The sequence below is a fragment of the Malaya genurostris genome, chromosome 2 (assembly GCF_030247185.1).
Source record: "Malaya genurostris strain Urasoe2022 chromosome 2, Malgen_1.1, whole genome shotgun sequence".
NCBI lineage: Eukaryota > Metazoa > Arthropoda > Insecta > Diptera > Culicidae > Malaya > Malaya genurostris.
Window position 1 is genome coordinate 138557553 of NC_080571.1, and position 27523 is coordinate 138585075.

General features: G+C 36.8%; 1 protein-coding gene across 15 annotated transcripts in view; it reads right to left on the reverse strand.

The window, feature by feature from the left end:
* Positions 1–27523, reverse strand: part of LOC131430107 (regulating synaptic membrane exocytosis protein 2) — a 1567561-nt gene that overhangs the window by 1037704 nt on the left and 502334 nt on the right. The window lies entirely within an intron of this gene.

Here is a 27523-nt window from a genome sequence, read left to right on the forward strand (position 1 = left end):
AATCAGCTCTCAGCTGGTTACTTCACAGTTCTTCATCCCAGTAATCCGACTAGCTTCTCTTCCGTGAAAAATCCCTCTACAATTGATCTGGTTCTAACAGATCAAAGTCACATTTGTAGTGAACCGACTACACATGCTGACTTTGACTCAGATCATCTTCCTGTAACAGTCAGACTTTCCAACGAAGCTATAATTATTCCAATTAGTTCTATATTAAATTATCATAGAGCTAATCGGTTGGATTACAGATCTCACATTGAAAATCATGTGGATCATAAAACTCTTTTAGAAAATTCTGCGGACATCGACACAGCAAGAGATAATTTGAATCATTACATTATCGAAGCTAGAAATCTTTCAGTTCCCAAAGTTCAAACTAAACTGAATTCTCCTATCATCGATGACAATCTTCATTTTTCTCATTCGGTTGAAGAATGTTCGTCGACGACAATATCAACGTTCTCGTGATCCTGTTATGAAAAACATAGTTAAGGAATTACAAAAAGAAAAACATAGATTTACTCTTCTGTGAAATGAAAATTTCGCTAAAAAAATAGAACAAATTAAACCATATTCTATACCTTTCTGGAAACTTTCTAAGGTTCTTAAGAAACTCAGAAACCAAATCCTTCTCTCAAGGAAGGAAATCAAATATTTCTTGCAAATGGCGAAAAAGCTCAAAAACTTGCTCAGCAGTTCGAGAGTGTCCACAATTTTAATTTGAACGTTGTGAGTCCTATTGAAAATGAAGTCTCACTGAAATATGATCATGTTTCAACCCAAGTGTTATTACAAGATGCCATTACTGAGACGAATTTTGATGAAATTAAGTCAATCAATTGGAAACTTAAAAACATGAAGTCTCCTGGTAGTGATGGAATTTTTAATATTCTTATTAAAAATCTTCCCGATGTTGCCTTGAGACTCTATGTTAAAATATTAAACAAGTGTTTTTCTTTAGCTTACTTCCCTAAAAGAGGGAAAAACGCTACAGTAATTGCTATCCTCAAACCTGATAAAAAGCCAACATAAGCAACAAGTTATCGAAGATTAGTTTACTTTTCTCTATCAGTAAACTTAAAAAAAAAACATCTTGTTGAGAATGATGCCTTATAAAAATGAGAATTCAATTTATTTACCAAAGTACTTTGGATTTCGTCATGAACATTTAACTACTCATCAACTTGTCTGAATAACGAACATGATAAAAGCAAATAAATCTTCTGGGTTATCCACTGGAGTTGCTCTTCTAGACATAGAAAAAGAATTCGACAGTGTTTGGCACAAAGATTTAATAGCAAATATGTCTGATTTCCAGTTTCCTATTTATTTGATAAAAATGATTCAAAATTATTTAACTGATCGTACTCTTCAGGTTAGCTATCAGAATTGTAAATCTGAATTGCTACCCGTACGAGCCGGTTTTCCGCAGGGTTCGAGCGTAGCTTCAATCTTGTATAATATTTTCACTTCTGATTTTCCAAATCTACCCGTTGGCTGTCAGAATTCGCTATTCTGTGACGACACAAGTCTCCCGAGTAAAGTCTAACAACAAAATGAGAACAAATTGAAATCTGATTATGATAGCAACATCAGATTGAAATCCTAATATGATATCGATTCATAAAATTTTCAATTAATATCACATTATGTTATCATTTTGATGTTTAAAGGGAAAAGTTTTGTGAAACTCGAAAAATGAAAATATTAAAATCAACAACTTAGTGAATCCATTGAAATTGAGTAAAATTTCAAATGGCAACACAAAAATACAATGTTAAGTTTCAATGAAAGAATCATTTCTTCAATCCTATGTTGCCGTTTACAAAAATACTTTGACATCCTGCCTAGATCCTGTAGTTGACCGCAACCATAACCGCGAAGAAACGATATTTTTCGACATTTTTTCAACTTTTACGCAAATAATGCTCCTTCCTTTTAACCCCGAGAATATTGGTGTCAAACCACACGTCTGGGAAGCATTAGATAAATTGACGATCATTGGTACCACGTTTGTCTGAAGCAGGTCAATCTGAATAGTGGCTTTGTCATTCCCATCTCGCTGATCGTCTGCCGTAGAAGGAGCTTATTTCAGAATTTGATATGAGAAATATATTTGACGTCATCGATTTCCTTCTAGATACGTTAAGTATCCGATCCTGTAACAATTTTTGCGTTCAGTTTTAGTAAAATATTTCGATATTTGTAATCATACGACGTCGTTTTTTCCAAAGTTTTTAGACCATTCAGAAAAATTCATTGTTTACAAAGTTCGAACATCCAACATTGAATGTCTCAGATTTCAGAACCTAGAGCTAATTCTGGGTTCTGAAATACTTTAGTGGCTTATAGGAGCCACCAAGAAAATATATATTTAATTTGTATATTCCTAAGTAGTCCACAAACTGTGTCGAAGAACCTCTTCAAAACAATTCTCATTCCTAGTTATAAAAGCTTAGAACTTCATATTCTCACTAACGCTAGATACTATGAGAAGTATTTTATCAACGATCTAATAGATCTTGGAACTTCAATACACTTTTCTAAAGAAACCGTCGAACTAAATCTTCATAATTTTGCATCACAGGACTAATTCTGCATCAAATGATAAGTCTACACAAGAACTACAAATTTACTGAAGAGATTCTGGTTCTATCTGTGGTCAGAGGCGATATAATTGTTCATTGTCACAATTAGTCGAAAAAACAAATGATCTGGGATACCTTATTGCCGGATTCCTAATTCACGTTCCCTGTGTTGTAGAAGACTTCACTGTAAAACGTTTGGTCTTCAGAGCCTCTAAAGTCATATTTCAAAGTGATTACATGTGCGAGTTGTGGGAGATCAAGTAGAAAACTCAATTTAATGTTATAATGTTTGAATGCTACAGCTTTGCATATGAACAGGACAAAGGGAACATTTTCATACTGTGCTCAAATAGCCACACTGCTATTCACGTTGGATGCGGGATGGAAGCGACGCAACGAGTGTGCATTGACAGAAACTACCTGCATACAACTTTGTGGAACAACACTGCTTGTCATATAACCGAACATTTTCCATCTCCTTATAGCTAGCACTTACAGTCCATAGCAATCGCAGAAAGCTCGCATTCCAAATGACCTAAGTTCGAAACCGGATTCTCTCCGCGGTAGTGTGGAGATTGCATGAAATCTTTTTTCTTTCTTGCGACTAATATGGAGATTGCATAAAATCTTTTTTCTTGCTTGCGAGTAATATCGCCTAAATGTATACTATCCCGGACCTTTTTTGGCAGTTCTATTTTTAGCTTATGTTCGTGACGTGTCATTTCGAGAAAATCTACATCATATTAAGTTTTCGATGTGCTTTCACTGAGAGCAAAACTAGTTTTCAGTTTAATGTCACACAGCATTTTTTTGCTTTCGATTTTGATCTTTTAACCGTTAAAACGACCAAAACGATAGCAAATTGAGTAATCGTTGTATACGAACAGCACAACCTCAAATTGAGTTTTCTTTTTGATCTCACACTCTACTCGGGCTGTTAGCCACAGGTAGAAATCCAAAAGTCGCCTTCAAACAAGCTTAAATATTTTCAGTGATTATCTGTCAAAATGGAAAATTAAACCAAATGCAGCAAAAACGCAATTAATTATCTTTCCTCATCCCAAGAGCATTTTTCCTTAAACTAAACAATAATCACATTCTCAAATTGAATGGCTTGGAATTGACATGGTATGATCAAGCAAAATACTAATTGAACGGCTTGGAATTGACATGGTCTGATCAAGCAAAATACTAATTGAATGGCTTGGAATTGACATGGTCTAATCAAACAAAATACTTAGGTTTAACGTATGACAAAAAATTCACTTTCAATGATCACATTTAAGGGATCCAGGCAAAGTGTAATAAATATAATAAATTTTTATATCCTCTTATAAACAGAAATTCTAAGCTCTGTCTAAAAACAAATTATTAAATTATAAACAAATTTTCAGACCCGCCATGCTTTACGCAGTACCAATTTGGTCAAGTTGTTGTTCCACCAGGAAGAAAATGCTTCAAAGGAATCAGAATAAAATTCTGAAAATGATTTTGAAGCGTCCTCCCTGGTTTAGTACAAATGAGTTACACAGACTCACAAATATAGAACAATTAGATGTAATGTCACATAATATTATAAGTAAATTCCGACAAAAATCGATGCAATCTTAAATTGAATCGATTCGCTCTCTGTATTAGTTAGTGAGGTAGTATATAAGTTAATTTTCCCCATAACACAATACTAGTAGGTTTAGAATTTTCCCTACACAAAAATCACAGAATTGCGGAAGCTAATGATGTCTTCATGGTATTAACCAAATCATGTATATAATAGGGCTGAAAAGTCACCACTTGTGGCTGAACACCCAATTTAATTCTTAATAATTTAATTTCAACTCAAATTCCAATAAATAGTTGATAAAAAATCTTAAATGCAAAAAATTAATTTCTTTTGTTTTGCGTAAAAGTGTTCTAAATTACCCATACTAGCCATTCTTGGGTTAATTAGCCTCCACATATACGCAATATACATGTTTTGATTGCTATGGATATATACGATTGCCGCGCTATCGCGTCGCTTGGGTACATCATGAATTAACTTGTCTGACCATGCTATCCTCGTTCCATGATACTGTTTTATACTGACTGATGCAAAATGTTGAAATAGGCTACCGTGAGCAATGTAAAACCTTCACTAATACATCATCTGTACCAGCTAAGGTATAGCTAATTATGTTTTTGGAAGATCTTTCGATATGATTTCATCCCGATCTTGATCTATGATAAAATTAGGACTGTTGCAAGCCCCCTTACTTACTAAGCTTGATGCTACCATCAAGTTGATCGCGCTGGTAGTAAAGCAAAAGGTTGTTGTTGGTATGTAAAACTTTAGCCGTTACAAAGGATTAACATTTAACGGAATAGTTTTCTATCGTTCTGCTCTTTACATATTATGATTATATGAACTCAGTTTCCCTAACCTTACGATACTCTAGAGTGTGCTCCCATTCCAGTCCCAGTTTCGCCTTATAGTCGCTATTGTCTGTACCTTTTCTGTGGGGTGATCGGGCGGTTTCAGTCTCGGACTCTGGGTACCGTGTCGTTTCCTTTCATAATAGTACGTTATACTCTCCTGGTTTTGTCTTGAATACGACTTACTTTACTATGGAGAGCCTTTTAAAAATTAGCCATAAGGAAGAATGTGCAGATCTTAATCGTGAATATATCGACTTGTATTAACGGCAGCAACATAATTCTTTCACTATTTTATCAAAAATATGATTAGGAATTTAGGATAATATTTTGAACAGTGTGAGATAACCACAAACAACTCAAAAATTAAGTTTTCTCAAAATTTGAAAACAACGTGGAAAACTATTTACTTTCGCTTGGGTTTTCGCTCAAGGACGACGATTTTGAGGTAGTCAGGTACATATCTTCAAATGAACCGTATAAAAGAGGAACCGTGATCTAAAATCGATCATATTCTGTGTTTTGTTTTCAACGAGTACACAGTTAAAACTTTGATACATACGAGTGAATTGGAGAAGATGTCCCTTAAAGCGATCGATTGTGAGAGAGACAGTTCGAGACGATCCGTGAAGCGGAAGAAAACTACAAGTTCCAGAGCATCATCTGTCGGCCATGTGTCAGTGGCTACAATGAACACCTACGCTTCGCTGGATATAATCGTACTTGGAAAACAGTAACCAAAAATATTAAGCTTCCACTGCTGATGGTTGCCAATGCGTATTACCACTCATTGCGGAAGGCTCTACATTTACTGAATGTTGCACCATCACTCTAGTTATGCTGCTTTAGAACCAGGTTGCTGTGCAACTCACAGGACGAGTATGATCTGGTAATGAAACATCTCCAGGAACCGAGAGCTGAATTTTCCACGCATGACAAGCCGAGTGAAAAACCATACAAAATTGGGCTGAGTGGACTTCCGTTAGTCAGCGAAGTGTCACTGATGGAATCCTTATCAAATCTTAAAAAACCATCTCTGGCAATTCATCGAATAAAACGCCGAGAAGAGGATAAACGCACATGCAGAGACGCATTGTACCTAATTCACTTCAACGAGGTACGACCACGTTGAAACAGCTTTAGGAACTGACGGCCATCGATCATGTCATCGTGAAATGAAAACCATACCGCAACAATCGCAGAGATCTAACTCACTTTATGAAATATCTACACTGCGGGCGTGGTGCTCGAAATTGCCACATGATTAGCCATTGCAACCGTTGCGGATCGAATCATGCTACCAACGAGTGTGCTATGGAAGAAGAATCTACCCCCCACTGTGCAAACTGTGCTGGGCCTCACGAAGCAATCGAAGCTCGCCTCAAACCGTAGTTGCAAGACGAAAATAGAGCAGATTCAAGTGCTTGGTACGTTTGTTATCCAGTACGGTGTGTGAAATATTAAAAGTGATGAATTGGAATATGCCTGCCCAGTGCGTCCAGAGCAAGTCGAACTATAGGACTTCGTAAGAACACAGCGTGTCGATGTGTGTATTCTCACGGAAATACATTTGTCACCAAAGATGTCCTTCTCAATACCGAACTACGTCATCGTTCGCCTGGATCGAACCCACTCTAGGGGCTGTGGTGTTGCTATTGCAGTCAGAAGCAGTGTGAAGTTTGCTGTACTTCCTAACTTTGGTACGAAATTCATTGAGTCGCTAGGAGTCGAATTGGATACGACGATCGGAAAGATAAAAATCATCGCAGCACACTGCCCTAGACAGTGCTCACCGAACCACGGAACTCAATCACGACTAAGAAATGATCTGCAGAAGTTGACAAGAGGACGAAATAAATTCATCATCGCCGGTGATATCAATGCCAGACATCAAGCCTGGGGAAATTCCAGATATAATGGATATGGAGAAGTGCTGAACGACGACCTTCAAAACGGTTACTACACTATCCTGAGTCCGGACAGTTTAACGTATGTTGGTCATTAGCTACTTTCCTTCTAGTTGAAAAGTGGCCAAAGTGATCCCAATAAAAAAAAAAAGTACGGGTGTGTAATGTCAAAGACATAACTGGATGTCGTGAATACGAATATGACACGCTTTATTTATGCTTCCGAATTCGAATTGGTAGTTGATCGATTGTTTGAATTGTGCAAATTTAAAAAATTTAAACGATGCGCCTAGACTAAATTACATATTAGTTAAATTAAACATTCTGAAACGCAATTAAATATTATGAAATAAGCAGTATAGTTCATTATAATAAAAAATGGTGGCTCTGAAAAGAACTTTTTATGAAAGCGTTCGTGATGAAGAGTGACGAGTTGAGTTAGTTCAGCACGCAGACTCTGAATTCTAAACCCATATTCCGGAACTAAGCTCTGAAACTTGAAGACCGCCATGACTACCAGAATGAGTTGTATAGAGTACAGTAAAGTAAATTTCCGCATAATTCTTTACGAGTATTATTATGGTTCTAAAAAGAACCGAATAGAAGAAGTCTGGAATAAAGAACTGGACCCTGAGTTCAAGAACTAAATTTAGAACCAATAACAGACTCAGAATCCAGTTTCAATTCTAGAACTGCAATTTCGAAACTGAAATTAGTTCCGGAATACAGTTTCAGCACGCAGGCTCTGAATACTAAACCTATATTGCGGAACTAATATCTGAAATTTGAACTTCTCGTTACGACTACCGGAAAGCAAATGAGAGTTGCTACCTGAGCGTTTGAGGTTTTAGCCACGCAAAAGGTGCACTCTCCGTCGCTGCTGGTTGATGGTTAAACTCTCACGATGGCAGTCTTCTCGCTTTGATGGCCAGCAAGCGAATGAGAGTTGCTCCCTGAGCGTTTGAGGTTCTAACCACGCAAAAGGTGCACTCTCCGTCGCTGCTGGTTGATGGTTCAACTCCCACGACGTCTGCTTCCACCGAACGCACGAAAAGAAATGATCGATTTTCGACCACGGTTTCCCTTTTATACGCATTCAGTTGCAGATATGTGCCTGACTACCTCAAAATCGTCGTCCTTGCGCGAAAAATCCAAGCGAAAGTAAAGAGTTTTCCGCATTATTTTCAAATTTTGAGAAAACTTAATTTTTGAGTTGTTTGTGGTTATCTCACATTGTTCAAAATATTATCCTAAATTCCTGATCATATTTTTGATGAAATGGTGAAAGAATTATGTTGCTACCATTAATACAAGTCGAGATATTCACGATTAAGTTCTGCCCATTCTTCCATATGGCTAATTTTGAAAAGGCACCCCATAGTAAAGTAAGTCGTATTCACGACAAAACCTGGGAAAGATCCCACCTGTCCGAAGAGCTATCGTCCGATCAGTCTCTTATCTTCACTGTCCAAAATGTTCGAAAAAACGATCCTTTCCCGTTTGTTAGATTATGCAGACACCAATAACACATTTCCTGACGAACAATTTGGGTTTAGAAGAGGTCGTTCAACTATTCACCAGTTGGTCAGAGTCAATAACACTTGGCCTAATATTATTCAATATTTTCACGTCAGAAATTCCGGCACTTCAGGTGATGGCGTACTCTCACTGTTTTCTGATGACACCTCCCTCATCTAAAAAGACCGCATAATTCGTTCATTAGTAAAGAAATGAACCAACTAGCTGTTTATAGTTTACTCAGTCATTGAGTATGCAGTTGCAGTTTGGTAAAATTGCGCAAAATGTCACAAAAACAAGCTCCAAGTCATTAACAACAAATTTTAAAAATGATTCTGAATTCACCTCCATGGACTATAACTTCTTATGTACATACAATTGCTGAACAAGAAACAATCGTTGAGAAATTTTAAAACACACACAATAAATTCAAAACTAAATGTTCAACTTCTGAACATGCCATTGTTAGAGCGCTTTACAGCTAGAGTTAGGTTAGGTTAGTTTAGATTAAGTAGATAAAAATATACAATATCAAGGATATAAATCCAAACATGAAATAAAAGTCACTAACACTGTAGGACTGAAACCATAAGAAATAAAATTAAAACATAGACTAAGCAGATAATATCATAGATGTAAAGTTATAAACTGTATCACTAAAATATTGTGGCACTGTGTATAAATGTTGACAAAAAATAGATAATAAATAAAATATTTAATGTAAAGAAATATATATATGAAAATCGATCATTTCTTCTTGTGGTTGGATGGAAGTAGACGTCAGGGCGAGAAGGCGCATTCAAGAAGTGGCATTGGAGAGCGCACCTTCTGTGTGGTTGAAAAAAGAAACGCACAGGTCCTAGTTCCCATTTGCCTTCCGGTCGTCAAGGAGAGAAGACGCATTAAACCAGTTTGGCATCATTTGGCACTGCGAGCGGGTGTGTCGCGGTATGTTCGCAAAGCTAGTTTCAATTCAAACAAGAGCGATTGCATCAGACAGCAGAGCTGCTGGTCGTTTGCATTGGAGAGAAAGAAAACAAAAAGTGGACAACATACAAAATCAGCCATTCTAATTTATCTAAATGTTATATAAAGAACTATTAAGATTACTTTTTTCTTGTTTTTTTGCGATATTCTCCTAACGAGAGATCATCAGAAACAGGCAATGAAAATTGTAGAATGATAGTACTCAAGGGAGAGCAAGGATGTGAAAATATAGAACGGAAAAGTGAGACGTGACAGAGGGTTATTTAAGCAAGCAGAAATCTTCTAGTAACTTAACTTTTACCTTCTACCAGAGGAGTTGGGCTTAGGCATCTGAACAATGCGAATCACCCAAGTCTCTGGTATGTCGGAAAGTAGTGATGAAGGTCTTTTACCATTTACTATCCGAACCGGCAAAAGAAAAGTTACCAGAAGTTGTCACTTTCTACTTGCGACGGCATTCTCACACACAATGAGTTCTTCACTGCATGGATGTTTTTTTTCTTTATCTCTATACGGCTAGTTGAATATCGGAATGGAAGGTTTGTGCGAACTATTGCTTATGTGCCCAGAGTCACAGCGTGTTGGCTGTTTAGCCTAGGTTGTAAGCGGCGTTCAGTAGCGCTCCATTCATCGCTACCCCGATGGAAACCCATCATGTTAATTTTTACTCTTTTTTTTTAACGACTAAGTTTAGTAGTCAATATTTCTTTTTTCTTTTTGCGATATTCTCCTAACGAGAGATCATTTTTTTGTAGAAACAGGCAATGAAAATTATAGAATGATAGTACTCAAGGGAGAGCAAGGATGTGAAAATATAGAACGGAAAAGTGAGACGTGACAGAGGGTCATTTAAGCAAGCAGAAATCTTCTAGTAACTTAACTTTTACCTTCTACCAGAAGAGTTGGACTTAGGCATCTGAACAATGCGAATCACCCAAGTCTCTGGTATGTCGGAAAGTAGTGATAAAGGTCTTTTACCATTTACTATCCGAACCGGCAAAAAAAAGTTACCAGAAGTTGTCACTTTCTACTTGCGACGGCATTCTCACACACAATGAGTTCTTCACTGCATGGATGTTTTTTCTTTATCTCTATACGGCTGGTTGAATATCGGAATGGAAGGTTTGTGCGAACTATTGCTTATGTGCCCAGAGTCACAGCGTGTTGGCTGTTTAGCCTAGGTTGTAAGCGGCGTTCAGTAGCGCTCCATTCATCGCTACCCCGATGGAAACCCATCATGTTAATTTTTACTCTTTTTCTTTTTTAACGACTAAGTTTAGTAGTCAATATTTCTTTTTTCGTTTTGCGATATTCTCCTAACGAGAGATCATTTTTTGGCATTAAAAATGCCTTACTCTTCACTATATGGGGGCGGGTGTCAATTAAAAGTTTCAAAAATAGTCGCGTAACTTTTTTGTGTCATAATTTTGAACGTTAATAACTCGATCATTTGTTGATGGATTGTTATAATTTAACAACCAATCGATTCGGAAACTTTTAACTTAAACATGTATGACGACGTCGTTTCAGTATTTCAATAGCATACTATTGAAAAAATGGATAGAATCGACCTATGTTTTCATCCACCAATCCCCGTTATACAAAATGACGTCAACTTCTTGTTCGGCATAGGAGGCTTTGCGTCATGCATAAAAAACACCGTATCGTTATGCGTAGTATGAAGAGAAATCTATAAATATAGGCTGTACAATATATCTTTGCCTAGTTGATGTTTGACTGTGAATGAAACAAGTAGCTCGTCCAGTGAGCTGATGACTGGATTGCATATGCGTTCACTTGCTGGATTGTCGCTTTTGCATTATGTGTTGGAGAAATTTCCTATTGTCTGTGCAACACCGTGTACGCTTGAGTATCTTGTATATCATCTAGCTACTGAAGAACCGAATCAGCGTGGTTACCGATTCTTTTGAAATATCCCATGTATTTAGCAAATTTTTGGTCGATTTTGCCATTAAAAATGCCTTACACTTCGCTTCCCGAGGCTGGGTGTCAATTTAAAACATGTAAAACTAATCGCGTAACATTTTTCTGTCATAATTTTGAACGCTTATAACTCAGTCATTTATTGATGGATTTATATAACTCAACAAACAATCGATTCGGAAATATTTAACTTAAACTTATGAGACAACGTCATTTGAATATTTCAGTTGCATACCATTGAAAAATTGGTTTGAATTGAGTATTTTATTTTGGTTCTCTAGTACTATCGGCGATAGATTTTTCGGATCTAATTTGCAGCGCTTGTTCCTCGATTTTCCTCCGCTTGTTCCTGGATTTTCCTCATTTAAATGATTCCAAAGCTTCAATATTGTGAGCTTAAAAATGTTTTAATTTGTCAACGGATACTTAATTCCCATACGAACAAAACCCTAGAAATGATCCATTTTTAATGTTATTGTGCTCGGTCGTGTCTTGAATACAACCCTCTAATTTTTTTGTAGAAACAGGCAATGAAAATTATAGAATGATAGTACTCAAGGGAGAGCAAGGATGTGAAAATATAGAACGGAAGATTTCTGCTTGCTTAAATGACCCTCTGTCACGTCTCACTTTTCCGTTCTATATTTTCACATCCTTGCTCTCCCTTGAGTACTATCATTCTATAATTTTCATTGCCTGTTTCTACAAAAAAAATGATCTCTCGTTAGGAGAATATCGCAAAAAGAAAAAAGAAATATTGACTACTAAACTTAGTCGTTAAAAAAGAAAAAGAGTAAATATTAAGATTACTTCATTGCGAATCGAAGGTAAAAATCATTAGTTTAGTGAAAATCCAAAATAATATGATTTACTTCGTGCACTTTTCACTGTGCGAAAATCGTTCGAGAAAAATTTTCGGAACTGTGCTAAACATCGTAGAGAATTCCACAATTTGGTACTTCTAAAAGGTAGAAATTAATCCTGTACAGCATCAGTCGGTGTTGAACAGTCGTTCGCACCGCACCCGTATAGCTCTTGGCTCCTGGAAACTTTTTCTGGCTACCTATTGTTTCATTGATTCAAGGCTTCAGTCTTTTCCAAGGCTACCTGAATCACTAACAGTCTTTTTAAAGACTAACAATTAGTCAGCCTTTCTGAAGGGTATTCAAAGAGTGATATTAGAGTGACTAAGTGATATAAAGAGTGATATTAGAGTGACTAAGTGATACAAAGAGTGATATTAGAGTGACTAAGAAATTAATCAGCCTTTTTTAAGGCTAGCTATTCAAAGAACTATTATTCAAACTTCAATATTCAAATTCCATTCATTTCAAAAATGCCTGCGTCCAACCGGAAAGGCAACAAGCCTAAGGCTAAAAATAATTCAATACGGAATAAATCACAATCCGTTATGCAACAATTTTTCTAATAACATTCACGATCTTATAGAATCTGAATGTAAAAATAAAAGACAACGGACGGATTTCCCTTCCGTTGATCCTATGCCGTCGAACAATATTTACGAGATTCTTCCTGAATCCGATTGTAGCGACATAGAAGAAAATTCTTCAAAAATTCCCAAAATGGACGCTTGTCGTTCTGGGAAGAAACATCAATCTATGCCACCAGTGACGGTGATGATCTCCGACTTCAAAGCATTCCGTACTGAGCTTTCTACTTTTCTCCCGGAAGTAAAAGTCTAATTTCAAATCGGACGAAGAGGAGAATTACTTCTAAACCACGCTCTGGAATTTCCCATGAACTTTATCTAATACACTTCAATCGAAGTGATGTAAACAATTTGAAAACTTTAGAAAAAGTACGTTTCATTTCCCATATTAAAATTCAATGAGAACATTATAAACGGCATAATCGTATTGCAAACTTAACGCAATGTCGTCGTTGCCAAGGCTTCGGTCATGGAACCAAAAATTGTCATATGGATATACGGTGTTTGAATTGTGGTAAATCGCATTCGAAAGCCGTTTGTCCAATGAATGAAACCACTGATAAATTTTCATGTTTAAATTGCAATGGAAATCATAAATCCAATTATTTGAAATGTCCTGTCAGGAAAAAAATTTAAACGCTCGTTCGCTTCGACAACAAGTCAAATCAACGACCTTAAATTTACAGAACATACCTGAAAATCAAAAAACCGTTACAAATGCCACGCCTAATTCTTTTAAGGCACTGATTTCTTCGAAACAAAAAACAGGTACGAAACAAAAAACAGGTACGTTTTCGTCTTCTAACGAAAACAATTTATTGACAGGTAGATCGACCTCGTCATCATCTTCTTCTAATGTCACTTATGTTAGTATAACAGGTAGAAATCTACCACTTAATTCTTCTAATGTAAATAATCAAAACAAAGGACCGGCTTGCGGTTCATCTTCTAATGAAAACAATTTATTAATAGGTAGATCGGTCATATCATCTTCATCTAATGGCAGTCTACCTACAAATATTCCTTCAGTGCCATTCGCTTCTTTAAATGAAATTGATTTAGGCGATATAACTGAAAATAAAATACCTACAAGATCAACTTTTTCATCAACTGATCTTCCGAATGAATTCGACTTCATCACTTTTTGATGCATTTCAAATCGATTGGCAATTTGCAAATAATATTATAATGAATTTAAAATTTAACAGTGATGTTAAATAATTATTTGAATATTTTAAATTGGAATGCTCGATCTTTGAAATCGAGGGAAGATGAATTTTATAATTTTCTCAAAGTTCACAAAATTCATATTGCCATTGTGACAAAAACTTTTCTTAAACCAAATGTCAAATTGAAAAGTAATCCACATTATGTGGTTCATCGATTTGACAGGTTTACTGGAATGGGTGGTGGACTTGCCATTTTTGTCCAACGGCAAAGTAAACATAGAATTTTATCTTCTTTCAATACTAAAGTTATTGAAAGCTTGGGAATCGAAGTTGAAACCATCCATGGAATTTCTTTCATCACAAGATATCGGCCGAAATTTTTTGTAATAGGGGACTTAAATGATAATCATGTCCAGTGGAATTGTAGGCAAAATAACAGTAATGGTAAAATTCTTCATTATCAACTCTCAGCTGGTTACTTCACAGTTCTTCATCCCAGTAATCCGACTTGTTTCTCTTCCGTGAAAAACCCGTCTACAATTGATCTGATTCTAACAGATCAAAGTCACATTTGTAGTGAACCGACTACACATGCTGGCTTTGACTCAGATCATCTTCCTGTAACATTCAGACTTTCCAACGAAGCTATAATTAATCCAATTAGTTCTATATTCAACTATCATAGAGCTAATTGGTTGGATTACAGATCTCACATTGAAAATCATGTGGATCATGAAACTATTTTAGAAAATTCTGCGGACATCTACACAGCAAGAGATAATTTGAATCATTATATTATCGAAGCTAGAAATCTTTCAGTTCCCAAAGCTTAACTAAATTAAATTCTCCTATCATCGATGACAATCGTCAACTGCTTATTCGGTTGAAGAATGTTCGTCGACGACAATATCAACGTTCTCGTAATCCTGCTATGAAAAACATAGTTAAGGATTTACAAAAAGAAATTAAACATAGATTTACTGTTTTGCGAAATGAAAATTTCGCTAAAGAAGTTGAACAAATTAAACCATATTCTAAACCTTTCTGGAAACTTTCTAAGTTTCTTAAGAAACCTCAGAAACCAATTCCTGCTCACAAGGAAGGAAATCAAATACTTCTTACAAGTGGCGAAAAAGTTCAAAAACTTGGTCAGCAGTTCGAGAGTGTACACAATTTTAATTTGAACGTTGTGAATCCTATTGAAAATGAAGTCTCACTGAAATATGATCATATTTCAACCCAAGTGTTATCATAAGATGGCATTATTGAGACGAATTTTGATGAAATTAAATCAATTATTAGGAAACTTAAAAACATGAAGGCTCCTGGTAATGATGGAATTTTTAATATTCTTATTAAAAGTCTTCCCGATGTTGCCTTGAGACTCGTGGTTAAAATTTTCAACAAGTGTTTTTTTATTAGCTTACTTCCCAAAAAAATGAAAAAACGCTAAAGTAATTCCTATCCTCAAACCTGATAAAAACCCAGCAGAAACATCAAGTTATCGACCAATTAGCTTACATTCTTCTATCAGTAAACTTATTGAAAAAATTATCTTGTTGAGAATGATGTCTCATATAAATGAGAATTCAATTTTTTTACCAGAGCAGCTTGGATTTCGTCATGAAGAATAAACTACTCATCAACTTGTCAGAGTAACGAACATGATAAAAGCAAATAAATCTTCTGGATTATCCACTGGAGTTGCTCGTCTAGACATAGAAAAAGTATTCGACAGTGTTTGGCACAAAGGTTTAATAGCAAAATTGTCTGATTTAGAGTTTCCTATATATTTTATCAAAATGATTCAAATTATTTAACTGATCGTGCTCTCCAGGTTAGTTATCAGAATTGTAAATCTGAATTGCTACCCGTACGAGCAGGTGTTCCGCAGGGTTCGAGCGTAGCTCCAATCTTGTATAATATTTTCACTTCTGATCTTCCAAATCTACCCGTTGGTTGTCAGAAATCGCTATTCTGTGACGACACAGGTCTGTTAGCTACAGGTAGAAATTTAAGAGTGATTTGCAGTCGCCTACAAAGAAGTTTAAATATTTTCAGTGATTATCTGTCAAAATGGAAAATTAAATAAAATGCAGCAAGAACGCAATTAATTATCTTTCCTCATAAGCCAAGAGCTTCTTTTCTTAAATCAAACAATAATCACATTCTCAAATTGAATGGCTTGGAATTGACATCGTCTGATCAACCTAAATACTTAGGTTTAACGTATGACAAAAAACTCACTTTCAAGGATCACATTGAAGGAATCCAGGCAAAGCGGAATAAATATATTAAATGTTTATATCCTCTTATAAACAGAAATTCCAAGCTCTGTCTAAAAAACAAATTGTTAATTTATAAACAAATTTTCAGACCAGCCATGCTTTATGCAGTACCAATTTGGTCAAGTTGTTGTTCCACCAGGAAGAAAATGCTTCAAAGGTTTCAGAATAAAATTCTGAAAATGATTTTGAAGCGTCCTCCCTGGTTTAGTACAAATGAGTTACACAGACTCACAAATATAGAACCATTAGATGTAATGTCACATAATATTATATGCAAATTCCGACAAAAATCGATGCAATCTTCAATTGAATCGATTCGCTCTCTGTATAAGTAGTAAGTTAGTATATAAGTTCCTTTACTCCATAACACAATACAAGTAGGTTTAGAATTTTCCCTACACAAAAATCTCAGAATTGCGGAAGCATTAGATGTCCTCATGGTAACAACCAAATCATATATATAATAGGACTGAAAAGTCACCACTTGTGGCTGAACACCCAATTTAAATCATAATAATTAATTTAAACTCATATTCCAATAAATAGTTATATATAAAAAATGTGGGTGGGTAATGTCATACACATAACTGGATCTCGTGAATACGAAAAAACTGACACGCTCCCATCACTTTTCCGAATATCAGTTAGTCGATTGATTTTATGAATTGTGCAAGCTTTCCTCTTTTTTACTAATAGAGTTTGAAGCGATGCACCTACATTAAAGTACAGATTAGTTACATTAAACAGCTACTATTCTACAACTATATATTCCAAACTTGAAACAATTCCTTTTTAATTTGCTAATGTAGGAGGCTAGGTACGACAATTTTGAAGTTTATTTTTATTGAAGCTATGAAGTTCGAAGATATCTGTTTCTTCTCGAAATTTCGGAACGAGACAATTGCAATGACCTGGTCAGAAATATATCGACAATCTTCGGTATGCAAGAGTCATTCCAATAATAATAATGACAGTAATAATAATAATAATAATAATAATAATAAAATACAGATTAACCTGTATATATGGCAACCCTGTTTCGCATGGCATATTTTCACACGACCCCATACTAGTATTAAGATGTGTTCAACATTCGCTTTCGCATTGCCGTTCGTAATTGAATGTGTTAGTGACGGTACAAATCTGCCTTTCTACCGGTTTTCGTTGCCATCGTGCTGACGGTGTCTCGTACGTTCAGAGTAGCTGCTTTAACTTAAATGACGATATTTCTCATTGTTTTTTTTTATATATTTCTGTTTATTAATCTTATTTTTGTGTATTACATCAACATTTTACAGTACAAGTGTTTTGACCCTTTGGCCTTTCATCTTTGTTTTTCATACGATTCGTTATTAATATTAGGTGTTTTAGTTACTCTTGTTTTACATACTAATGTTTAATCATAATATTTATTTTAATTATTTATAAAATGTCTACCTACTTATAACTATCCCTAACCTAATACGTACAAATTTTGAATTATTTGTATTTCAGAGATTGAACACCTCTCTTCAAATTTCGTGCAGTATTGTTCGAATTTTTGTTCTAGTATATCCAGTGAGGCCATCTCATGTACTTCACTAGTCCTTGTCCAAGGGGGTAGATTTAGAATCATCTTTAAGATCTTACGTTGAATGCGCTGAAGCCTAAGTTTGTGCGTTCGTGCACAGCCCCGCCAAACAGGGACTGCGTATTCAATAGTGGCGTAGATGATTTGTTTATAGATAGCCATCTGATTCTTCAGGCACAGTTTAGATGTTCTACAAATCAGCGGATACAGAGACCTAATGAGTATGCTGCATTTTTGAACGATTTTGTCAACATGTGACCTGAATATCAGATGTCTGTCAAAGGTGAGTCCTAGATAGATAACTTCATCGGACCATTGAATGACCTCATCACCGAATCGTAATCTGCATTCGTCTGATGGAACAAGTTTTGGAGATCTTGAATGTGGAAACAAGATGACCTGAGTTTTGCTGCATTGATCACAATTTTCCAGCTTGTAAAATATTCAGTTAGAGCGTCCAGACCTGTCTGTAGTTTATTCTTCAGAGCATTAATGACACGACTTTTGTAAAGAATGACAGTATCATCAATAAATTGTGACAGAACACCACCACTCGGAAGAGTTGGGATGTCTGATGTAAAAATGTTGTATAGAATGGGACCTAGGATACTTCCCTGGGGTACACCAGCAGGAATAGTAAATCTTTCTGAAAGTGCATTATTCAGAGAAACCTGGAATGCTCTATCTGCAAGATAATTTTTGATAATTTTAATAAGATACATGGGAAAATTATACCGATGCAGTTTGAACACCAGTCCATCGTGCCACACATTATCGATTGCCTTTTCAATGTCCAATATTGCCATGGCAGTCGTTTTGGACACTGATTTGTTTTGCTGGATGAAGTTGTTAACCCTTGTGAGTTGGTGGATGGTGGATCTTCCTTTCCGGAACCCAAACTGTTCTTCCAGAAATATATCCTGTTCATCTGCGAAAGCAAGAATTCGCCTTTGTATTGACTTTTCAAACAGCTTGGATAGGGCAGAGAGTAAGCTGATGGGCCGATAGCTCTTGGAAAAGGAAGGATCTTTCCCCGGTTTCAAAACTGGGATAACTTTAGCTAACTTCCACATTGAAGGGAAGTAACCAAGCTCCCAGCACCTGTTAAAAATTTTAGCTTAGAAGACAGACTTTCCTCAGGAACCAAGCTGTCTGATTGGTCAACCTCAGCTACGCTATCAGCAACGGCTCTTTCATATGGACTAACAATGTTAAGTCCTAAATTGTGAGAACACACAAACTGCTGGCCTAGCGCATTTGCCTTCTCTACTGGTGTGATTAAAGGTATTCCTTCAGCTGCGTCTTGGGGTGACATCAGAGGAGGAATAGGCTTCGGTTTTTTCTTAAGCACCTTCGTTAAGGACCAGAAGGGCTTTGAATGTGGGAGAATTTCTCGAAGCTTTTGCTGGAAGTTCCTGTTGCGAAGCTCAGATATCCTTTCCTGGATTATCGTAGTTAAGTTGTTATAAGTAGTCTTCCTATCTAGGATGCCAGTTCGTTGATACTGCCTCCGGTAGATATTCCGAAGTCGGATGAGTTTCTTGGTGACACTGTCGATTTGAAGAGAGGAACTCGGCATATATTGTACTGGAACCGTCCTATCACGAGCGACTGTGATTGAATGCTGGAAGGAAGATAGGGCTGCATCGATTTCCATCGGGGAATCAAGTGGCAAATCGATATTAATAAGTTGGTCGGCGATATGTTGAAATTGGACCCAATCGGTGCGATAATAGTTCCTCCGAGGTTGAATAGGCACTGTTTCTGGTGAAGATCCCAACGTCAATATTACTGGAAAGTGGTCAGAAGAGAGCTCGTAGAAGACAACCGGAGAACTGTCTATGGCGATGTTGCTGATGAATATATCCAAAATGGAATGAACTCCCGATCTGGAAAGTCGCGTTGGTTGATCCGGAGCGAAGATGTTGTATTGTCCAGCTTCGTAATCTTCGGCAAGTACGAATCCGTTTCGATTCTGTCTTCTGTTTCCCCACAGCTCATGCCGTGCGTTCAGGTCCCCAGCAATGATGAATTTGTTCTGTCGTCGAGTGAGCATAGCCAGATCTCGCTTCAATGATGCACACGTACCATCTCGAAGATTGGTTTGTTTGGGGCAGTACGCTGCAATGATGATGATGGGTCCCATCGTCGTTGTAATCTCAATTCCGATGGCTTCTATGAGTTGCAATTTAAAGGCTGACAGAAGCCTGTGCTGAATGGATCGTTTAATGGCAGTGGCAACTCCCCCTCCTCTGGTAGTTGCCCTGTCGAGCCTGTGAATCCTGTAATTGGAAATAAAAATAGAAATTTCAGGTTTAAGATGAGTTTCAGTTAAAATAGCAACATCGGCATTCTTCTCTTGAAGAAAGTCGGACAATTCAGCAGTTTTGCTCCTGAGTGAGCAAGCATTTCAATTTACTATAACCAACTCATTATATTGCATATTCGATGATGAATTTTCCTAAGGCGTTGATTTGATCTAACCGCGTTCTGCAGTTTCGAAGTTTTGTTGTCATTGTTTCAAAAATGACGATCAGTTGTTCAGCAGAAAATAAATCACCAGAGTCATCCTTTGCTTGTGGTTGATTATTGCCCCATCCAGGAGGGATTTTTGAGGAAGATTCTTTTTGTGATCCAGCGGCTGAATCTTTTGGATTGCTGCGAGGAAGTGGCGGCAAATTCGGAATATCCCTCTTCGGTGGGAGCCGTGGAAAATTAACTTCATCCTTCTGTGGAACATTCTTGCGCGTTGATTGTTTTCGGGACGCCTGTTGTCGAATTTTTATGAACTCAGCACGTTTGGGACACGATTTGCTAGAAGATGGATGGTCGCCATCACAGTTCACACATTTTACAGCGATGTCATCTAGTAGGCAATCGTTGGTATTTTGTGGTTCGGCACATTTCCCGCACCGACTTTTCATGTGGCAATTCCTCGCTCCATGGCCGTAGTTCAAACAGTTCGTGCACTGTGTGACATCCCGATGTACCGGTTTATACTTTTGCCATTCGATGATTATGTGAAATAACGATTTAATCGTTTTCAGTTGACTCATGGTGATGGAGCCCTTCTCCAGATGAATCAGGTGATGGAGCCCTTCTTCAGATGAATCAGGTATCAGTTGATCTCTAAACTTTTTGTCCGTATTATGTCGCTTCATTTTAAACACCATCAAAGGCTTTAGTCCAGCCTCCGACAGTGCCTGCTTTAGTTCGGCTTCCATCATGTCGGGTAGTCCTCGAAGTACAACCTTCGTAGGTTTGTTGGCGGCAATATCGTGTGTGAAGTATTCCGCTTTTGTCTGCTTCAGATAGCATTCCACTCCTTTGTAGTGGTTCAAAGCCGGAATAGTTATTTTGTAGCCTTCAGTATTATTTAAGGGTTGCATAAATAGTACAAACTTTGCGCCTGCTTAGCGGTTTAAGTTGAACTGCTGGGCACGAGATGGCAGTTCAATTTGAACTGCTTTAAGCACTGATGAGCCGAAGGCGAAACGCGAAGAAATGGAAACAAAATATGTGCTTTTTGCACAAACAAACAAAACCCCTAAATGTTCACATTCTGCATCGGCCAGTAATAAGCCGTCATTCGTTTACGCCTGAGACGTCAGAAATAATATAACACCTGTGTTATATTATTTAAGGGTTGCATAAATAGTGCAAACTTTGCGTCTGCTTGGCGGTTTAAGTTGAACTGCTAGGCACGAGATGGCAGTTCAATTTGAACTGCTTTAAGAACTGATGAGCCGAAGGCGAAACGCGAAGAAATGGAAACAAAATATGTGCTTTTTACACAAACAAACAAAACCCCTAAATGTTCACTTTCTGCGTCGGCCAGTAATAAGCCGTCATTCGTTTACGCCTGAGACGTCAGAAATAATATAACACCTGTGTTATATTATTTAAAGGTTGCATAAATAGTGCAAACTTTGCGTCTGCTTAGCGGTTTAAGCTGAACTGCTAGGCACGAGATGGCAGTTCAATATGAACTGCTTTAAGCACTGATGAGCCGAAGGCGAAACGCGAAGAAATGGAATAATAATAATAATAATAATAATAATAATAATAATAATAATAATAACAATAATAATAATAATAATAACAATAATAATAATAATAATAATAATAATAATAATAATAATAATAATAATAATAATAATAATAATAATAATAATAATAATAATAGTAATAATAATAATAATTAAAATAATCCTGCATGTTTTATACTGCTGATTCATGCTATTTAGCTTGACTTACATATGCAGAAGTAACAGAAACGCAGGTTCACTTTGTTTGTTAGATTTCGTCTAATTGGTTTAATCGAAATAAAGCATGAGATACTATGTCTGGGTTTAACTAGGTTCAAAACTGTTCCAACTAGTAGGTCATATTTGTTGCTAGCAAACGAACCAGCTTCGGCTATTCCGGTCATCTCAATCCGGTTTCGGACGAATTGAAAATAGTGATCAGGATCTCAATCAGTTTTCTTCAAGATGGCCAAATCGTTTTTAACAAACTTTTAGGTTCAGAGGAAAAGTCTTAGTTTCATATGGAATTCCTAAGTTTCCGGTTCCGGAATTCCTAAACTTTTGGTTCCGGAACTACAGGGTAAACAGGATATGTATAGTTTGTTAGATTAGGTCCGAACAAACTTTTCTACTTCTAACTTCTATTCAATTAACAGTTGGTTTAGCGAATTCCACAGTAATATTTATGATGTTATGACTAGTATGAGAAAGGCATCATTACACCACCAGGTGTATTAAAACAGGTTTTTTTTGTATATTCTGCAACTCACTTTTCATGCAGAATATTACCTCATCTTACCCTCGCTTGTATACGTTTTTCTTCCTTCATTAATGCATCCATGCTGGTCTGCTGGTCCGGTCATTGCCGCAACTCCTTCCCTTTCCGAACGGAGTCTGGTTTTTAAGCTGTTACATTGACTTTTGGATTATTTGGATTTGTCTTTTTGTCAGGAGTATTTGTATACGTTTTCGCGGACTTTTGCTACATGCCATGATCACAATTTTATGACAAAACTTTCAGTTGTGTGAAATAATCTCAAATAATTCAAAATTAAACTTTTCTGAAACGTTTGGTATAAACGAGTATCAAAGAGTATAATTCATAAGGCGCGTTTGACTTTATCGTATTTTTAAAGCTCATAGCTCAGTGATCTGTGGAAGGATTTATATAATCTAACTACCAATAGAATCGAAATTTTTCAACTTAAACGTGTATAGTAACATCATTGAAGTATTTCAATAGCACACTATTGAAAAACATGTCTCATTGACCCATGTCAACACCAGCGTTCGGAGGAAGAGAACAAAATATCTGCTGCTGTACTACAAATCGTTCGAGAAAAATGTTCCGAACAGTGCTTAATATCGTAGTGAGTTCCACAATTTGTTCCTTCTAAAAGACAGGAATGAATCCCGTATAGCATCCTGATAGTTTCTTTCAATGAAATATGCAAATCCGAAATGAAATAGTTGATAGACAAATAACCTACTACGACTAATTTCGATTTTGTGTTATCTTTTATTCGCAGCTGTCTACCTACCCAAGCTATGGGTAAAACGCGCCATAGATCCGAGAATGATCCAAAGGATGCTAAGCGTCTGAAGCAGGCTTCCCAGCAGTACTGCTTTTCAATGACATCCGCCACGAGATAGCATGAACTGTCTGAGTGCAAAGTCGAAAGCCCAGTCTACAATATGTGTGCAGCATATGCCGAACTGTAATGGCAACAGCGCTCGCATGCCTAAATGAATGCTGTCGCTGAGACAGTTTCTACTCACCAGTTTGATGAGAGTATTCTATCCGGAGAGTAGTCAAACCGAACGGGCTGTTTGTATCCTGTTTCTTTCTGTTCGCTCGTTCGCATAAAATGTTACGGGGACAGCCTTAGAAAATCGAAGACATCCTTTGATTTTTAGGGAATTACTGTTACGAAGGGCTGTCGCCAGCCGGCTGTCTCATCAATGTCTCTTGAAGCAATAAACCGGCTGTTTCTGGAGACGAGCTGTGGTTTATAATGCGCTCGCACTATTTCAGCTGCCTCAATGAAATGGTACTAGTACATACGATTGCGTTGTTGGGATTGCCTTTGCAGGAAATTTAAGGGTTTCATTACATTACCATTGTGGAATAAAGAAATTGTTTTAGATTTATATATACTGTCGGCGAAAGCAATGAATTTTAATAACTAACGAATATTAAAAGATAAACACAGAGTTTTGTGTAACGGCTCATATATCTGAATTACTGAAGTATTCATCCTTAGTGCTTCCTTCTTATTCCTAAAGAAACAGATACACTAGCATTCATTGATAATAATCCGAAAATATCTTATGCACCCTTATTCTGAATAACGACGTTTTGATTTTTCTGTTTCTCCTAACTAAACCAATGAATTTTTTAGGATCGGAAATGACAGCCACAATATTATTATTATTATTATTGTTATTGTTATTATTATTATTACTATTATTATTATTATTATTATTATTATTATTATTATTATTATTATTATTATTATTATTATTATTATTATTATTATTATTATTATTATTATTATTATCATTATTTGATAAGTTGGCTAGAGCTGGTGCAACGAATGATTTCGTTGGTCCTGAACCAGCTTTACCACTTTCAACTAGTTGGATAAAGCACAAGATTCGTTCTTGGGCTGCATCCAAACGTGACAGCTGCTGGCGCAGCTTGCAAACTTGCGCTCAGACAATCTTTTCAGAAAGAAAACTGTTAAATATATGCAATGAACTCGGCTCTCAGAATGTTTCACTATTCATTTACAATATTTAAAGTTCCAAACGTTTAATTTTTTTAAATGCGGACACAAGCTACTTAGCCAATTAGACGGTAGAAAATTTTCGACATTCTTAGACTTGTAACTGCGGAAGTAGGATCCGAATTAAATTCAATAGTAACCTATGCAGTCATGCCTGATTTGGGAAAATAGGTGCAGGTGGGTCATTTCAGACTGATTTGGGAAAATAGGTGCATTCATGCCTGAGAAATTGAGTGACGTTGTTTGACACATACAATACACATACATACACACGGAGGAATTGCTTAACTTATCCTAGTCGAATGTCAACTTTCACTAGTCGAATTTGCAAGTAATTTCAAAACCTTTTTTTATGACAAAATCAAAATCTATGGATACACACTATGAAATTTTTATAATTCCAATGGCAGATATAAGATTCTTCAAAACCAAATTGAGCTTGAATTCATGTTTAGGTAGTTTTTGTTACTTACCATTTTTGGAAATATAAGTGTACTTTATAGGTAATCGTACTCCCCAAATTTCCCAACCAGAACCGGCAATGAAATTCAATACGATGAATCTATAGTGATTTTGAAACCGCAAATGATAAGATTTTAGCTCTAATTAATCAAAAATATTTTTTTATTCATTTTTTCCCATCGATTTGTAGTCTTTTCGGTTTTCCCAATGCTTCCAAACGTCGAACATGTGACAGTTTCAACGTGTGTAAAAGTCGCGAACTTCTGGTAGCTATAACCAAAATAATATAATAGTTAATATGCCGTTTCTAGAGATAAGATAATTCAATGCATAACAGGAAAAAAATGCATTCCAGATTATCAGCAGATATGTATTTTGGAATATATTCCAGGTTAATAGAAACACTATACTATTCATATATATAAGATAACTTGATATGTCTGGAAAGCTTGAGACCATATTACTCACGAAAGACATTATGAAATAACTTGGTGAACTAAAACTTTTTTTTCTAAATAAAACGAAATAAACATTCGAACCTGTTACGGGCAACCATGCTGCATTCCACGCTTGGAAACATGTTTTTTGGAAGAACCGGAATTTTTCATTCAGTTTTTGCATTCAAAGCTTTGTTGTACGGTACCTGCCAATAAGTTTCTACATGATTTTTGCATTGCTAATTCCGACTTTCAATGTACATATAACGAACTGAACGAGCCAGATTTTGTATGTTTCAGTTCTGACTTGGAAAGATTCTTAGTGTTTGTAGTATTGCAACACTGACTGCAATAGTCCCGTAGACTTACAAGTCGACTGCAAAGTTGAATGCTATTCAGAATCACGCTAACTAGTATCGAATACAGAATCTTTAATTTGAATATATCTTTTGCTACAAACATTCATTCACCGTTTACATCTAAAATCTGATTCAATTGACTTATTCACTCTTGTTTAAGAAACGATTGCGCCTTTGATATCCTGAAGGAAGAGATAAAGAGGATGGAAATAATACTCCACGCACATCAGTACGCGCCTACACTATGAATGTTACAACCGACAAACCGAACGTAAACTGCCTGAAACGAGCACGCCGAACTGTCTCAGCTCTTTAATTATGAATATAATTTCTTGAAAACAAACTTTTCTTTCTATAGAATTTCATTGATCGATCGATTCATAGAAGATCGACCAAAATATAAAAATTAACTATTCATTAAAACCAAAGTCCGTTCTTCAATCCGTTTCGTATATTAATAATTATCAATTATATTGTTATCAATGGCCTACCAACGGTGATTGCTATGCGCAATGATCAACCGCTGCGCAAAGCAATCACCAAAGGCAAAACTAAAACCCACATGCTTGCCTCGAATCTTCATAGCAAACCAAGAGCAACAAATTTGAACCGCACCGGCTACTGTCGCAGACCTGGTCAAGGGAGAGTAATATTTTGTTCTCGACAGAAACAACGCAGTGACTGATACCCGAAGCTTACTGTCGCAACAGCGAGAACTTCATGCTTCTTCGGCTGTCGTGGACCATGACAAAATGTCTTAAGATGGAATGAACTGTCGAACGAAGTGAATGACGGCAACGTTGGCTGTACAGAACTATTTGTCAAAGGGCTGTCGTGATGAAACCTATCACAAGGCTGTCATGGAAAGAGTAGCATGACATCCTCAATAATAATGTCGCGCGGCGGTACATTTGGGAAGCCTGGTCTGAAGTCATGTGATGTACAGGTAAACGACCGTTTGTTGAGTAACAACCAATACGCTGATCTGCCAGTTGATGCAGAAGAGAAACTGCAGAAGAAGAAGAAAATGCCGCCTTTCTACCTGAAGGGCTTCCCACCAACTCTGCGTTCGGATTTCAACACGCTGATCAGCAAAGGACTACAGGCAACAAATCGTTTATGTACTGAAGGCTACAAAATAACTGTTCCGGCTTTGAACCACTACAAATCAGTGGAATTGTACCTGAAGCAGACGAAAGCGGAATACGCACGATATTGCCGCCAACAAACCTATGAAGGTTATACTTCGAGGACTACCCGGCATGATGGAAGCTAAATGGAAATAAAGCAGGAACTGTCGGAGGCTGGGCTACAGCCTGTGATGGTGTTTAAAATGAAACGGCACAACACGGACAAAAAGTATCGAGATCAACTGTACTTGATTCATCTGGAGAAGGGCTCCATCACCATGAGTGAACTTAAACCGATAAAATCGTTATTCCATACAACCATCGAATGGCAAAACCGGTACATCGGGATGTCACACAGTGCACGAACTGTTTGAACTGCCGCCATGAAGCGAGGAACTGCCTCACGAAAAGTCGGTGCGGGAAATGTGCCGAATCACACAATACCAACGATTGCCTACTAGATGACATCGCTGTAAAATGTGTGA